Below are 12,556 nucleotides of genomic sequence, written 5' to 3' on the forward strand. Positions count from 1 at the left end.
AATGAAGTGCAGATCTATATACCCCAAGATGAAAGTTATATTCAAGAAATCCAGGACCTCATTTAAAAAGGATAACAATTTTGCACATATAAACCATGAGTGTGCATGGTCTAAATGAACTTTTCTTTCCATTATTTCCACTGCTTTCCCAAATGGGGATTTTCATTTGCAAGTCAGGTAGCAAGGAAACTAAATGGAAGAATTATACTGGGCAAACTAGTAACAGAATCTGTATGTTACACATATTTATTAGTGTTCAGTAACCTAAATCACAAATCCACCTTAAAGCAGCAATTATAAAATGGCATTGGAAAGAATTCTGCTTTTGGGGGACATCAGATTTCCTGTATATTCCATCTGAAAGCTAATTTAGATTCCTGTAAATGATAACACAACACTGCTAAAGCATTGGAGACATTTTAAGGTGAAGCAGTTTCTGCTTTCAGGATTTTGTATCCTGAAATACCTACAGCAGATGGTAGAAAGCAGAAAATCCAACTCAGAGCCGTCACATCCATGCTATTGACTGCAAGTAACGAGATTTGTGTCACTTCATCAATCAGCATAACTGTGCATAACGCATGGTTAGCCTATTTTACTTACCCAGTAATAACAGGCTATCTTCTCAAGACTCACACCATAAACAGGCCTGCAAGGAGAAGCTGAGCAATTGCACCCTGTGAGCCAGCCCAGAAGGGGCTGTTTCAGAGCGGAGAGCAGCATCTGTAGAAGAAGCTGGACTGTGCATGTGACTTTCGCTGGCTATAGCGCTCATTCACATCCATGCAAAGCACTGAATGAGACTTTAAAAAGATGGAATCCAAAGGAAATCCATAAGGCTGTCACTAATTTTCATAGGAGCAAGTCTGTTATCCCCCGTTCTGTCAAGCCCTCATCAGTGAAGCAGAAAAACCTGTGTATAAAATTGTACTGTTCACAGTAGATGCAGAATGAAAAGATCTATCATCTATTCTAAATCTGATATGTTGATTATTCAAACAAGAGTGGGTGACTTTGCCCCCAAGGGCCTCTGTCACTTTTCTTAATAAAAAAATATTGACTTGCCATTTTATATTCTTTTTACTACACCTTTTACCAAGCTGTACTTACACATCCAGATTGTACAGAAGACCTCCCTTGTACTTTGAGTACAAGCCTAAGCCATTAAAACAGTAGGCCAATTCTAGATTAACATGCAAACTAGGGTGTTTTCAGGGAGCTCCACTCAAAGCCATTACAGACAGAACAAATCCTGTTACTGCCCTCCCTCCACCTCCTCTCTGAGGACATCTCCCCAAAGCAGTAGGACACAGAGCCCTGGAGGAGTTCCCAGCAGAGCTGAAAATCAATGCAACCCCACAAATATTCTGCTTATTTTGCTTTCCTTGATGGACTGATGCCATGAGAGAGGTGGCTTACCCTGAGCCCCTGTGGCTCTGGCAAATCAACGCAGTTGATCTACCAAAGTTAAGCAGGCTTTAGGACAAGATTATGGTAGCAGCACAGTACAAAGTGACCATAATTCCCAGGGAATTTGGCTCGTGGTATCGATTGCTGGGGGGACTGTAAATGAGTACAGCAGGAGACTACAAGTTTCAAATACCCATCAAATAAAAATGAAGGAGCATTAGCATGTCTCATTAGCTTTCATCAGGACAAAGAGCTCAAAATATACAAGAATGTTTCCTGAAAATAAATTTTTGGCAGGAAACAGAGCTGTCAACAGCAGGAGAAGAAAATATATTCATCAAGGGATGCTTCCTAAAGGGACAGCAGAGATGTCACTGAGAGAAGCTTAAGGATGAACGGGTCTTGAAAACCATACCTCATTTTTTATACCACTGATTACTGGTGTCAGAGACCTTGATCTCCTGAAAAGATAGTGTGATAGTGATAAGAATCTCTTATATGGACAGAATTGTTCATGTAAATACCAAGGAAAGGAGTTTTCTTGAGTGTGGAGATGAAACACCAGTTCATCCCAGTGAATCTGAGGAACATTTTTCCTACTCATTCTGAAGAAGTGTCCTCAGAAATACCAGCTAAAGCCTTCACCCGCACAGCACATGAAAGGTCCTCCACGTAACCAACACCAAACAGATCAACTCTGATAATTTCTCTGTCAGATCAGCAGCAACCTTTCTCTTTCTTTACCAACTCAAGACCAAATTTAATGTTCATTTTTAAAGCTGGAAGCTTGATGCACAACAGCGGCCACAATTCCAGTCCACTACAGAGAAGGAGACATCCTGCTCAGGGATGCTCACTCTTGGGTCCCGCAAGCCTTTCTGCAGCAGCTCGGTGCCAGCAATTGTCACACTGCCAAGGAGGAGAATAGTTTGATTCCATCAAGACTGTTTAAAATTAGTCAACCATTAGACATATCAGAGGGAGGCAAATTCTCCATTTACATTTGCAGTGGTGCTGCCCAGGTAGTGCACAAAATGGATTAATATAAACAGTCTATGTGATTCAACATTGAAGATAAAAACTACAAGTCATTTCTGTCCATGGGTAACAAGAGGAGTGCAGGAGCAGGCTTTCCCACAGCATTTAGGCATTTGCACTCCTGATTATTCTTCTTGGTCACCTCCCATCCATAAGAGCCATCCATATATACAGTCTCTCACAAACAAACAAAACGCCACAAAGGGGTTGGGGAGGATGGAGATGCAAAATCAGAGCAGTCACACAGGACTGTGAGTTAGCCGGGTCTTATTTACCCCATTTAGGATGGCAAAGGGAAATAAAAAGGACGTGACACCTCACCAGTAAACAGGACGTGGGAAATGTGGACAACAGCAGAAGGGAAGTTAAGCAGTTATTTTTCTTTTCCAGTGAGCCCATGGTAAAATTTCAAAACTATGTTAAAACAAAGAGGAATAAAACAGGCAACAACCACAACAGACACAGGATGAGACACTGCAGCCACTGAAGGAAAAGGATATTTTGTCTGTGAAGCCTTCTGTGGGCCAGTTAACTACCATGATAGCTGTTTGTTCTTCCTTCTCTTCTGCTAAACATTTACTATTCTACACAGCACATAACCTAGTCATCAGTGAGGATGCTCGTTAATCAGAAGGAACCCATGTCAGTGTGTTAACTTCCATCCCACACCCCAGTCTCACCAGGCATCCAGGAGGAGATGCTCGGCTGGGAGTAGCAAGGCAGTGGTAAGTTTCTCCTGCTTTTTATTCCCATCTTCTGATAAAACAAAGTGCAATCAACAGTGGTAACTCACTGCACTTCTGCTGAACATGAATGCTCTAAAGAATCAATAAAAATAATTATTTAACCATAGACATAATGCAGACAATTTATTTTGCTTAATCCTTTTGCCCTTGCCCCCACAAAAACTCTGTTTGTACAGCATAAATAGGTAATATGCCAATACATTAGACTTAAGTATTTAAGGTAAATAAATCACTCCTTTTTTGTGCTTTTTCACAGGACTATGTGCTTATTCCTCTGCTTCACATAATGGGGAAAGAGAAATCCTAGTAGTTGGGTGTTCTTCTTGTTGTGTTACAATGCGAAATGTCAAAAATAAATCTCTTATACATTTGGAAGTTTATGATGTAAACTCTCTTCTTCCAAGCTAAGTTATCTTTGCAGTTTCACTGGATACAGTAACTTGGTCTTTCAGGTTGGAAGAGCTATGCTTCACTACGGCCAGAAATGGATTAGGGAGACTGTTAACACAAGTCAGGCAAAATTTGCTCAAACCCGAATAACCCTCATCATTCCTCTTTAGAGAGGTTATTTACAAATGGGTAAGCAAGACTTGGATGGTCACACTTTACATTTTCATTCTGGCAGAAAGAGTGTGTTCATAGCGTACAGCAAAAGAGATCTCCCCAGTTCCAGGACAGAAGAAGTCATGTAAGAAGTTATTGTTGCACATGAAGTATCTGCAGTCAGAGAACAATACTGTGTCCATCAATGCCCAAAATCCCCCTCAGAGTTCTTACTGGCTTCACTCGAGTGCAGCTCACAAATCCTGAACCTCTAGTTTCCTCTAGTACATCCAGATGCAGAGAAAAGTACCTTAACGTATGTAACAGGTGATTTTCTCCTCTCAGGGGAAATAAATCTTTAATACTTGCTCAGTATTTTGTAATAAAACCAATGTAGTTTCTTCTGTGTTGTCACTGTATGATCTCCACCAGACCAGCATAGATACATTAGGACAAGAGAGCAGGACAGGTCTGATCCAAACCCATTGTAAGCAACTGAAAGGTATTGCTGACTTCATGGGGCTTTGAATGCAACCCCTTGAGAATCATTGACACTGTGACAAGGCTTCTTATAAAGCCACATGCCTCAAGCATAGCAGGAATTTTGCTGCTAAAACACCACCACAGAGCTCTCGGCTACTGATCTGCTGGGGGGGTGCAGCCAGGTTGACCATCCCAGCAGAAGGCACAAGCACAGCACTAAGGAGGGTTAACAGAGAGGGAGTGAGAGGACAATTTCCATACTCCTCCCATTAGCTGCTCTAAATTTAAGTGTAATGCTGAATGAGAGACTTGGAAAGGAAGTGTAGTTATTATTAACGTGCAGAAATCCAACTGCAAAGATGTCAAGACAGTCAGTAAGGCAGCATAATCTTTTGCTTGAACGTGTTTTAAGTGTACTCATATTGAGAAAAATTTAGCCTTAATGTTTCGTGCATTTTTTTAAACTAATTGGTATAGAAACAAATTAAATTGCCAGATTATCTCTTTCCCAAATTGTCCATCAAAAGCCTTTGTGCTGCATATTTCTTGCATTTCTAAGGAGCTCATGTCAGAGCCCTCTGGTTTTGAAGGACAAAAGGAGTGTGCATGTGCAGGGAGGGAGGAGGAACAGAACAGGCCAGTTCTCTGGATATTTTTCTTTAGGCACTGAACTTTGTCATAAAAGTAGGGGTTTACTGTTATGATCTCCAGCAGAATTTTAGTTCCATGTTGTAGGCATTTTGAGATGTGTAATAAAGCATTGTTGCATTCACCTGGAGAGAGTTATAAGTTTGTTTTAGCCATGTTCTTTTGAAGAACTGTGAAAATGCTTTCATCCATAAAGATAAGAGTCCTGCTTCTGTCTGTCTGAAAAGAAGTAGGATGAATGCTAAGGAAAAACATGAATGTCAAATAACAGAATCATTAAAATACAGAAAGAAAACTGAGAAGCGGGAGTGTCAGGGAGGTGAGCAGGATAAACAACTCCTAAGTATTTTTTCAGCTATTTAGCAAGAGATAACCTTGTTCCAGAACTGCAAAACAAAACCGCATGTGACAAAAAAAAGAGAAGACAAGGCAGGGGTATTATGCACATTTTCACGGAGTAATCCAAGGAGCAGAGGAACCAGGGTGGTTTGTGAAGAGAGCAAGAAACTGTGGGAACTTAGGTCCCTTGTCTTGCTGCCTTTCAATAGCTTGTCATTTGAAAGCTGGGCAATACAAGCTGAAAAGAGCTGGCATAGCTGGCTTCTTTGTATATTAGGTCTTGCCACTGGGCTTTTTCATCCAGGTATGAATGTCGGATTTGCAATCCTTCTTTCTGATAGTCAAGACATTGCAGCCCACCCAAAATTAGTTGCATCACTTACCTGTGGTCCTCAAACCCATTTTCAGTACCAGCATTTCAGCTCTACTCAGTGCAACCATAGAATTTCTCCTTTTCAGGCAGAAATATCATGGCTGAAAGCCTTATTGAAACCCCTTCAACTCTCTAGTTTGGGGCTTAGTCCCTTGGAAGCAAGTACAGACAAGACCAGGCAGGTCTTATCACTTTTCCTTCCTTTGCAAACTGTGGTTAGCAGTTCGCAGAACCAAACCAAGTGTGTCTCGTGCTCTGAAGGAAGGAAAAGTGCTGATGTTGTTGTCCTCCAGAAGCCTTCTGTTTTTTTTTTCCCTTTTTCCCTTTTTCACAAGAGGACATGTATTACTTCAAAAAATAAAATGTATCTTTCCGGTTTCACTACCTCTCTCTCACCATCCTGACCCTGGTACCTGAGTGTGTTATGTCCTGTACGTCTACATCACAGGGGTCTAATATACCCAGAATTAACTGGAAAATCAAGATATACCCATCACAAAACAGTAGCAGAACTAGATCTCCATTTCTCTAGCTTCTTATTAATCTGGTTTGCTACAACATCATCCGACCTTTTGTACTGCAAACTGATAGTTCCTATAAATACACTATTGCATCAAGTATAACCTTCCCCTCTATACATATGGGTTTAGATTCTCCAGTAATCTGGGCCCAGCACAGATTTCCCACAGAGCAGCAAACGTATAAAACCTCATTTTTTAAATTTTTTTTTTTCTCATCCATGTTAATCTATGCTGTATCTGTGGGACCTGCATCACCTACAGATACATTTCTGTATCAGCCAGTGAAGTTTATAATTCTCTGCATCTCTTACAATGGTCATATGTGCCAGTTCATATATTACATTACAGAGATAGAGATACTTAAATGAGGCATTGATAATCTGAATAATCAATTTACTCGGACAATTCCAGATCCCCCCTCCTCAAGTCAGATCTGTTCTTTTACTATCATGACATTATTATAATTGCTAAAACCACTTTTGTTGGATATTTTTTCTACCTTAATTTTCTTGTCATTTACTATTAAGGATGTTAATATGGTCATTAAATGTCACAAATTGCTTTCCAGTTTTGCTCTTGGTCTGGTTCACATTCCTGCAATTCAGAATTGTCCCGCCATATGCACATTTTTATACTTTGACGTGTCTTAAACTATGCCCAATACCAAGTTTATTACAGCATTAAATTGATGAACTTGCTGTAATAATCAATGTATAAATAATCAATTTAATGCTATAATAAAGAAAACATAAACCAGACAACTCTCCGTTGAGTGTGCTGAGCTGCAGTGACATTTGCTGGTAATGCATGGCAACATTTATACAAGCTTCATTTAGAGAAGGTGGCAGGTTAATTGGGACGAAACACAAATGCAGTACAGCATCCATAATAGGAAGCCTGCAGTAGTGACATAAAGAAGAGAAAAAGAAGTGAAAACCTGTTGCCACTCTTTTCAGACAGCCCCTCTCAAACTAATGTTCAGAATAAGCAGATAACTTGAATTAGTAACAAGATGTTTTTATATGAAAATATACTAAGATATCTCAGCAGGCATCAAGTTTGTGGTTTTGTTTGTTTGTTTGTTTTCCCTTACAAACAAAATGTTTGTAGCTCCATATGCCTATTGCAGTAACTGGTTAAGTGCAGGTTAATGACACAGCTTGCTTGGATTCAAGAGTTGGTTCAAGAAAAATTTCAACTAATGGAAGGTGGAACTAGTGTTGGACGGGTAACACCCCACAGCATAAGACATTGTAAGTGTGTCTTAAACAGTGTTCCTTGATTTTCAGTTAACATATACTCATGTATTTCTCCTCACCCCAAAGTCTGCCACAGAAAAAAAACCATAATAAGAGTTGATGAAGAATTAAAGGCTTCTATGGCAACACCATCAGTATTTATCTGCAGAAATTCAAGCTTCAGCCAGGACTCTAGAAAACTGCTCTTAAATCTTTCAAATTCATCACTAGCCATATTTTATAATGCAGTTTGCATATCAGTATTTCTGAGATATGGTCTCTTACATTCCCAGGGTGCCATACTCACACTATGACAGTTACAGAGGAACCAAGACTGATATGCTGAAAAATGCTAATTGACAGTCAAAGTTAGCTCTGCAGATGTATTAAACTATAACAGACATTGTTTTGCCAAAAAATTGTTTTGCCAAGAAATTAATTTTTAACATGTCCAGGTTCACCACATTGTTTTTTCATCAAAACCATAATCCTAAATTGAGTTACCAGAAGAGGCTGTGTTTACTTTTTATTTTCTGTGTTTCATGGACTGAAGGGGCAGATATCGCAGATACTCTTAATCCATCACCTCAGCAGAGGCAAAGCACACGAGGAGTGGTCCATCCTCTCCACTACCAAGCAGCTGACAAAGACAGGTCCTTACCAGCAGGATCTGAGGACTCTACTTTGTACCACTTCAGCTGGAAAGACCTCATGCAGGGCATACGCAACAACCCTGCTTGCAGGTCAACTGCTTATCACATTGGGGATTTGCAATATTACAATCCTCCCAAAATAAATTTACAATCCACGTTCTCTGAAGGCACTAAAACCAAACAAATATGAGCTATGGGAGTTGTATCATGTCCCACAGTGGATAACTAGAACACATGCAGGAGTATTTGCCACCCTTTGCACAAACATGCTGGACATTGTTACCCCACAGGGCTACTGCAGATTTACATTAATTATCAACGTGCACCTCAGCAGCACACTCGGCACCGTTCAAAGTGAGATGGAGCAACATCTGAAGTTTGTGTGCAAATCAGCCCAGAAAGTTTACAAATTCAATTAAGGAAGAACATAATGAGCTCTGGCAGAGAAGATAAGCATTATAGAGGCAGGAAGGCCTTATAGTCAGTTATAGTGACTAATCCACAGGCATAGCTCAAGTGACTGTGCCTGCAGAAGTAGAAAGAGCAACAGAGATTCAACCCATGTATAGCAAAGGCATCTGACAAGCTTATGGCAGGCACGCACATGGCATAAAGCCAGGGCTTTGCTGAGCCTTTGAAAGTCCCCAAAGCGGCTCTGCCCTGGGAGCAGACCCAGCAACGCAGCACAAAAGGCAGACGTGGCACACCCATCTCAGGAGAGCAAGAAGGTGTGTGTTGGGAGCTGGTGGAGAATGGGTGGAGGCTCTTAATTTGCAGCACCCAAGACACTTGAGGGGGCGGTGCAGGAGCCTGAGAAAGGGAAGGCACAGGAGAGGCAAGAGCCCAGCATTCCCTGAGCATCTTGCTCCTGGCAGCACCAGACAACCCAGCCCCCACCAAAATCATGTTGTGATCAGGAGGAGGTATGTATTACTGATATACTAATGATAAGTTCCTCTCTTTGTATAGGAGGAGTTTCCACCTTGCACATAAACAAGCCTTTGAACACCGTAAGGTTTCTTTAGGAAGATGGAGAGTCTGGCTATAACAGAATGTACACAGACTTTCAATGTGATAGGAAACCAATCCTTAACAGAAAAGTTAACATTTATAAACCTGAAGTATTTCTAAAATACACCATATTTATGTGACTTATCCACAACAATGTTTTGAGTCAAAGCATGATTTAAGCATGGAAGCTGTTTCTTCCAAAATACGCATTTAACTCTGACAGTTCTGCTGCCTTAAGGATCACATGTAAAAGATGCACCACACATTTCTCTGCTTTGCCATCACCATATTTCAAAACCTGCTTATATAAATTATTGAACTGCCTGTTGCAGCCTATCCTTGTGAGCCTGGCAGCAGCTTTTCTTGAAGAGAAAGGAGGGGCTTCAGCCAGCATTTAAGGGATCTGCTCACCTCAACAGAAGACCATGGCACAGACCTTCCCTGCCATACCCCCTCCCAACACCAGACACAGCATGGTTTTGAATCATGGTTATACAAAGGGACGATCTAAGATGTGACAAACCTTCAGCATGCTCTCCAGCACTGCATGTGTTACCAGCTGCGGGTACAACCAGTAACATGCAAGGGCTGCCACCCGTGGCTGCAATGCATCCATGTTAGATAGCAGAGCCAAAACATCTCCCACCTCTGACCATTATCCACTTTTGGTGGGGATAATAATATTAGCAATTTATTGCAGAATAGTAACAATCTGGATACATGTTCCATGAGCAATCCAGACTCACGATTTAAGTCCTTATGTTTGAACAGAGATTTAGTAGTCAAACAACCCCATCAAGGCTTCACTTTATTTTTAAAAGGAAGAAGGGAGAAGCCTTCTGTCAGGGATGGGTCAGTTCAGCTGTAGTTCTCTTTCACCACCCTCCAACTGGGGTCTTCGAGGTTTTGAACATTTTGGATACTCCACATGAAGGTCCCTTACTAAGAATTCACTATTGCTTAGTCCATCCTCGACAGCTTGCATTTAAGGACTGTGCTCCTCTCCTCACCGAAGCATTTCTTTGATACTGTGCCAAAGAATACCAGGCTGGATTTGTCATAGACCAGCTTGACAGCAGATTGCTGGTCTCTTCCTGTTTCAAAACAAGTGTTGAGGGTCTGGGGGGCAGAAACGACAACTCACAACCCTCCCCCTTTTTTTTGTGAGAGCATTTTCATTTTAACTCTTTTGTGTGTGTATGCACATGTGTGTGTGTGTGTGCTAAAAATCTTATTTAAATCAGACTTGAAGGTTTCCTGAGTTTATTCATTTATTATCTCCTTCAGTTTTGCCCTTTTTGGAATAAAAGGAAAATTCAAAATTTACTTCACAGGAAATTCCTAAGGTTCCTCCTCTGATCAGCCCTATTTATTCCTGTACTGGGTATCAGACATCCAATTCTTCTGCTTTTTTTTTTTTCCTGTGGGGTGCATTTGTAGAGTTTCACCACCCCACCTATTGCATTTTAAATTGCTGGTACTTGCTTTCACACACATACATATTGATCCAGTTAAAATGTAACACTAGTTTGATGTATGTGAAGTCGTGATGCGTCTTAGACACTCACAGCAAACACATCATTATTGAAAACATAAAATAGTATGAAGAATAAGGAAGAAATCATAACTGACCCATGATTAGATAAGCAGTAACTCCCACACAGCGCTTTGCCTCCAGCTGATTCACAACACAGGGCAGAGAAGGGTGGTCCTGCCTGGTTTCCACCAAGGTTTCTTTCCCTGCCAAGCACACAGCAATGGAGGGGCTGCCCTCTCCCACAACCAAGCACCACCACCTACTTCCCAAACACTTCAGGGTCACAAGCACATCCCCAGGCCCACTTGAGGAAACTCCACTCTCTCCATTCTCCCTTTGAAGAGCAGGATTTCATCACCCAACCTCTCCAGAACAGTCCTGTAGGAGCACGACAGGAGATCTGAGAACCAGCTTTCTCCAACCTCAGCTATCACCCCAAACCCCTCCTTTGAAAGTTCCCCTGTTCCCCAAGTTCAAGCGGAGGAGATGACTCTTTTCAACCACACAGCTCCCATTCTCTCCTCCCTTGCCCAGGGAGGCCTTTGGGGTGCTGCTCCCTCCACGGATGCTCTTCAACACTTTCTTCTCTAGTGGTATGGGAAAGCGAATCAATCCCTAAGAGAAGACCCTGACATGGTGACGCCAAATGTCACATTGTGCAACTACATCACACTGGATGCATTTTGTGCTCCGCCTCACAAGTTTGGTCTCCACTATAATCACAGAATCACAGAATTAATTAATTAATACTAATATACAGAATTAATTAATTAATACTAATTAGCATGCCAAAGGAATTAAATCTTCTCAGCCTGTTCTCATTACATCATACTAAGACAGAGATGAGTCTCATCCGAATGCTATTTATGAACCATATTTCAGTTTCTTCACTCAGGGTAAATCGCACCTTGCTCTGTTTTCCCGCTGGGGTGAGGCCGGTTCACGAAGCACTGTGCTGCTTGTTGCAACTGGCTGAGGCTCCTGCTCTTCCAACTTGTTATTGATAAGCTCTAATTTTGATCTTTTTTAATGAAGAAAATGTACTGATAGTCACTCGGGTCCTTGCTGGAAAAATCTGACCACAACCTTGCTTTCAGCTCCAACTCAGATACACGTTCTTGAACCCAAAAATGTAGGATAAAGCAAAGCTATAAAATTCAATACACTCCTCACAGTACTCCTTTCAAACCTGAAAGTTCTGCCTAAATCAGTTTTCCACACTGCCTTTTCTTTTATCTTGCTTAATTCTGATTACACTGCCAAATGATTGTACTTGTTCCTTCATTTATGGTCCTCAGCTTCTTAGGATAATGTATATTTTTCATATAATGTTCTGTAAAACCTCCTTCAAATATTTCACTGGTATTCAGATTCACTGTATTTCCACAAGCAATTCTTACAAAAACAGATAAGCTCCTCTGTCCAAGTTCAGTACAATTTCCATTCCAATTAAAAAAAAACCCAACAAACAAAACAACCCATCAACCCAACAAATGTAGTGTCTAGTAAAACCAAAAAGGAAGAACAGTTAAATTGACAATGTAAATAGCTTTAAATGTAACCATTTGCACTGTTTTGCAAAACAAAAGATTTCATTGTAACTGCTTATTTCAAATGTGGAATTATATTTAGCAATTCCTTTCTTATAATGACCATCTGAAATGTAGGATACAAATTAAACCTAAACACAGGTCTAAAAATCTGTGAGAAGCCATGTAATTCATAATTCTTTTGTGAAAACAACAGAATGTTCTGACTCCCCTGCCATAAAGTTGATCAAATCAAGCATTGGCTACACTTGTGTCTAAGGTTACCAGTTTTTGTGGTACACGGTAAACCACTTTAGTTTAGAGCTAAAGCTCTGAATAGAGAAACATACTGCAACGAAACATGTCTTTGTCTTTTCACAACACCTTTCTTCCACATCTCTCTCCTAATGGTGGTGAAAACCTTCTCAAGAACAGATCCTACATATTATGCACCCTGACAGCTGTGCCCAGAGCTCAGTTCTGACAC

The sequence above is a fragment of the Caloenas nicobarica genome, chromosome 6, assembly GCF_036013445.1.
Source record: "Caloenas nicobarica isolate bCalNic1 chromosome 6, bCalNic1.hap1, whole genome shotgun sequence".
NCBI lineage: Eukaryota > Metazoa > Chordata > Aves > Columbiformes > Columbidae > Caloenas > Caloenas nicobarica.